Source organism: Pantherophis guttatus, chromosome 2, assembly GCF_059756535.1.
Source record: "Pantherophis guttatus breed Tessera chromosome 2, ASM5975653v1, whole genome shotgun sequence".
NCBI classification, from domain to species: Eukaryota; Metazoa; Chordata; class Lepidosauria; order Squamata; family Colubridae; genus Pantherophis; species Pantherophis guttatus.
Window position 1 is genome coordinate 33,318,026 of NC_142064.1, and position 6,000 is coordinate 33,324,025.

The window sequence follows — 6,000 nt, forward strand, 5'->3', positions numbered from 1 at the left end:
GTCATGGGATCAAAAGTCAGATGCTTGGCAACTGACTCATATTTATGACATTTGCAGTGTCCTGGGATCATGTGATCACCTTTTGCAAACTTCTGAGAAGCAAAGTCAATGAGGAAGCCAGATTACTTAACAACCGTGTTACTAATTTAACAACTGTAGTGATTCACTTAATAATTATGGCAAGAAATGTCATAAAATGGAGCAAAATTCACTTAACAAATCCTTGCATTCAGGTTCAATTATGGTCATAAGTCAAGGAATACCTGTACTTCCTTTTCTAATCGTTTTCAGAAATTGCTTACCATCTGCTGTTTAACTATTAGGAACCTTCGCATCAACAAGTCTGAACTCTTAGGTACCGTAAGTAAGTTTTAAATGCAAGTTAAAAGATTTTTTTTATAAATTAACAAACAGCAAAAGACTAATTAGAACTTTGCTTTTGGAAAGTTAGAAACTAAGTATTTTAGGTTTTATCTTTTATACTATTTAAATATTGAATAGTAATATTTAATAAAATTACTATTCAAAAAGATTTTTTTTAAAAAAAAAGGAAACATTCTTCAGACAGAAGAATCTTGAAGTAAAATGAATTGCAAATTGCAGTTTTCTTGCTTACAGGTTTTTTTTAAAACAAATAAGCAGCCAGTTTAAGCATGGTATTTTAAAAGCCATTTTATTGCCTTGTACAGTTTGGCCCTCAAGCCACTGGCTTTCCCCACATCCTATATTGCAATTGCATTCATTAAAATTTTATATAGATGAAGTATTTTTATCCATCCTGAATCTACTGCAGATCAATTGTATTGATAAATCAATCAACTCCGTGATTATGAGTATATATAAAAGAAAATCACAAGAGCTTTTGTTTTGTTTGTTTTCATTTTTAATTTATGTAATCAATTTTAAACCAAGTGTGCTTCAGCCTAACTGTATTTTCTTGTCATGCAGCTTGTTTGTAATGTCACAAAATCTCTATAATCATTTTCTCAGAAATGAGGCTTCAGATTTTTCTGAACTGAGAAAACATTCTACTCTAGGAAACTTTTCTATGAAACCACATGCCCCAGTTCTACAATTGCTTCCTTGTTAACAAAGCAGATCCCTTTGCTATTTAGTGTCTCCCCCTCCACCACTACCACACACAGAGAGGCAAACTTGTGACCATGATTAAGGCCAAAAGGGAGAAAAAAAGGCCATCTTAATTGTTTATACTAGGGATTGTAAAAAGGGAGCCAGTTACAATTCCTCTGAGTCAAAATGCTGAGAAGTGTCAGCTGGAGAGTTCAAACCAGGAAACACGGTAGATATTAAATTGCTTGTAGCACTGGGTATGATGTACTCTGAGATACCTTAGCATATTATGTTTGCACATGTAAAGCATGCCTACACATGTCTGGAACCTGTATTATGCTTAATGTTGTATTAGATTTAATCCGTTTGCTGCCAGACACCGGAGGCTATGTTTCTAAGCACAGTGTGTGCTGTCGTATCGCCAACACATAATTTATATCTGTATAATTGCTACATGCACTTAATTGCAATGCATAAATGGAGAAAGGAGGGGGAGGGAAAGGGGAATGTTGCAACTTCACTGGTGCTTACAAGTAGATTCGCTGCCTTTTAACGGGACAAATTATGGTGATTTCATCCAATTATTATGACAGTGGGACAAAACAAGTAGGGCCCTCAGCAACTCATTGAGAACACATTGAAGTTTCTTATGTCATTTTAATTGTTTTGCATAGACTCATCCTCAACTTACAACAGTTCATTTATAGTGACCTTTCGAAGTTACAACAGCACTCAAAAAAGTGACTTTTGACCATTTTTTTACCCTTATGACCATTGCAACATCCCCATGGTCAGGTGATCAAAATTCAAACGCTTGGGAACTGACTCATATTTATGACCATTGCAGTGTCCAGGGGTCACGTGATTTTCTTTTGCAACCTTCTGACCAGCAGTCAATGGGGAAGCCAGATTCACTTAACAACCATGTTCCTCAATTAACAACTGTGATGATTGACTTAATAACTGTGGCAAGAAAGGTCGTAAAATGGGGCAAAATTCACTTAACATATGTCTCATTTAGCAATAAAAATTTTGGGACTCAATTGTGACTGTAAGTCGATGACTACCTGTATTTGGTGAAACGTTAAAAAAAAAGATTCCTCCTGATGGCCATTACAATAACTTCTATGTATACGTGGCAAAAATTTTCTCCTGATGTTGCTCACCCACCATTTCTACCCTTATTCTCTATCAATCTATCAGTTACCCTTTTCAAGCCGTGTAAGTTGGCATAGTGGCCAAGACATCTTGTGGCTTCAGATCTCATAAATGAAAAAGGACTTCCTTTCTCTGTTCTGAATCTCCTACCAGTCAATGTCATTAGAAGACCTTGAGTTTTAGCATGAGGAGCTTGAGAGTCAAACTCATCACTTTCTCACAGATGTTTAACTTTATAAACTTCATAGTATTACTCACCATTACCCTTTCTGGAACCTAAAAATCATTTTGAACACTCAGAGCACAATACCGAAAATAATTTAAATATGGCACAGGGCACTGCAAGACAATGATCTCACCAGGCTTCGGAGGTGAGGAGAAAAGGGATTTGCAGGGTTCTCTCTGCCACTAATTAGTTTAACTAGCAGCAAGTATAATCTCCTTCCCTTTGTCACCTCTGCCCACTTTTAAGCCACTATGAATTAAATATAAATGTAATGTTAAAAAAAAACATCCAATGTTGATTGATATTGAAACTGCCCACTACTTGCATTGTAAAGTATTGTCCCATATTCACTGTTGGCTAAATTAATCCAATTAATTTTTAGTAGTATATGGCAATAGATTGGTAACGTTCTTCTGCTCTATTTTCTGAATAGCTCCATATAGCCAAAGGCAATGTCTAATTTGTACACCTCGATGAAAAGTTAGGAAAATGCTAGACTTATTCATGCTTCAAAAATGATTGGAAGAATGCATTGGACATCCAATACCTCTTTTCTATTTATTAATAGATTTTTTTTCCAGGCTTCCGCACAAGGCTGAAAAAAGGCGCTGTTGCTTTATGAATGTAATTAACTTTAATTGTAAATGTAGCAAAGCATAAGATTTTTTTTGGGGGGGGGCAAGCTTAGATGGCAGCTTGAAGAAGAAAAAACTGCATTCTTTTATGAATAACAGAGAGATGCCATGCTTGCTCTCATACAAGTTCCACAGCATATTTTCAGAATTATTTCCAAAGTATGCACAGAAAATACTTTCTGATAGAGCACTACAGCCTTCTTCAGGCAACACTTTCTTGGATACAGCAACTGACAGTATCTGGGACTATTTCTGCTTTGCCACCATTTTGACTTCCCAAGCCTTCAGAAGCAATTCAAAAGTGGTCCATTATTTTGTTTTTCACTTCTGCCAACTTGAAATGCTGAGAGCCAGGAGTCAAAATCTATGCCTCGCTTCTACGCTTTCACAGCTGCTGCTGCCTGCAGCAACAAAAATACCCTTACCTCCACTCCACACAAAGTAGGGGGTGGGGGAGAAAAATTTCCTCAGATACTGAGAGAAGAAAAAAAATCTAGACAATTTCACTCTGGTGTGTGTGTGTGTGTACTATTGAGCTGGAGGTCAAAAGCTGTCAAGTTAATATCATTAGAGGATATGAATTTCAAGACTCAGGGCAAGAGTTGAATCAAGTGTTCTCTCCATGAAGAAAAAAAAACATATCAGAATCACAGAAACAAATGCTTGGTTTTAACTGCATCACTTTCCAACACTGACATAAAGACTCACCGCTGACTCAGAATAATCCTTGTGTCCAAGTTGCTCTGTGAAGCCATTTGGGAACCCTCCTAAATAATACTCTGTTAATGGCTATTAATCGTAATGGCTGGATGATGACTCCAAACTCAATAGCAGCAGCAGCCCTCTGAATACCACTTGAGGGGAGAACATCAATGAGAGAAGAATATGAACTTCCTGTCCTTATTTGTGGGCTTTCCATGGGTGATTTGGCTTTCTACTCTCCACCTCCTCAAAATTTGATCCTGGACTATGTGTACCTTATGCTTTCACAAGTGTTTATGATAATTAGTCCTATCTACTTTCTCTCATGTAGGCCATTTTGGGATGACATTTTTTTTTCAGGTAGAAATACTGCTACGGTGAAAGAAATCCCTACTGTAATGAAAGAGGGAAATGTGTGTATTTTCCTAGATATCAAAGTCTCTGTGAAATAAATTATTCTTATCCTTAGTATGTTTATTCAAAAGCAAGTCCTATAGATTTAAATGAGCTTACTTGAAGTATCTTGAGGATTACAGAATTAATTCACTTACAATAGATGAACTAAAATTTTATCCATACAGTCTTTTTACTAATACAGAATTGTTAAAAGAATTAACAAAAACTCATACTGAGAACCAAAAAATAACCTTCTCTATCTATGGTACTATCAAATAGAATATATCAGTGGTTTTTAAACTGGGGGTAATTACCTCCAAGGGGATGGTTTGGGCATATCCTGCGGGTAATAGAGCAATTTGCAATTGTTTGTGTGTGAGTCAAGGATCCAGTTTGGGACTGCTGCTGCCAAGATACTTGTGTAAAATAACGGAGTCTGGGTTTTGTTTTGTTTTCTTTTTGTGGCAGTAATTACATTATTTGAGACCGTAAAAGGGAAAATTGGGTCAAACAGTTTGAGAATGTCTTTATTTGTTGAATTGTATTTATCTGACGAATGAAGGCAAATAATGTTGTAGGATCCAATCTGGGTCAGTCATCAGGACCAGAGGTTTTGGACTCGTGCTGGAGCCCATCTTCAGGGAACTTCTGTCTAGCCTTGCTTTGTATTGTCTTGTTTTGCTCTGATTTGTGAGTGTGCCATTGTTTTAAGTAAAAAAAATTTTAATTTAAAATTTCTTCCCTCCACCCTCACTCCCTGGCAACATCACCCTACAGGCTAGCACAGGGGGAAAATACATTCCAAATGAGACACTGCAGCAAATTGATTGGGAGTAATTTTTTTCAGCCAACACTCCCCCCCCCCACAACACCCCATTTTAACATCTGTCAAGTAAAAATAATGGGAAGTATGAGAAGGTACCAGGGCAGAAATAGCCCCAAAGAGGAGAGCCAGATCCCCCCATGATTGTACAACTAGCTCAGTTCTATAGAGTGGAATGAGAAATTGATTAGTTGCTGGGCAAGCAGGTCTCTTACTCTGCAGGGAAGGGGAAGTGATTGAAAGTGGCAACCACAGGGAAACTGGCCAATAAATAACAAAAGCCTAGTTCAACTTCCCTCGTCCTTTTCTGGACAATGCAGTGAGAAAAAGCAGGGCTGCTGCACCTAAAGATAACAATGCAATTCAGAATCTTGTTACAGCAGAATAGAGCAAACATGACCTCTTCCTCCTAATAAAATAGCGGAGGTCTAGCTATTTCAAAATGTTATTAAAGAGGAATAGTGCTAAAACAACTCCTCTTCTTCCCCAAATCAAAGAGGTGAGCTCTGCTCTGAACCTGTCTACCAGATCTTACTGAAAGCCTGGAAAGAAATCAGCTTCAAAAATAAGGAAGTGGGGAGGTGACAGGCATGAGCAGGCATCTGCATTTTGTCCCAATGACAAAATGTGCATTGGGACATCAGAACAAAAAGCCTTTAACTTTCTTGCTTGCATGAAACATTTTGATACAGGTACAACATACCATTTTTGTCTGTCATTGCAATTCATACTGGTCATCTGAACATCTCAGGGGAAAAAGGGGGAGATGGAGGGAAGGGAGTGTTGACACAGCCAAATCCTAGAGAAATTCTTTGATCACACCATAACAGCTCATTCTTCAGTGGCAAATCGGGTGGCAAATCTTTACAGATTTTCTATTCTTTGCAGCTGCAGAGGGATAATATCCCTTGAAGATGGAAGATGCTACTTTAAAACTGGTAAATTTAATGATAATCTCAGGCTGCCTTTCTTCATGAGCTAAGGATAAG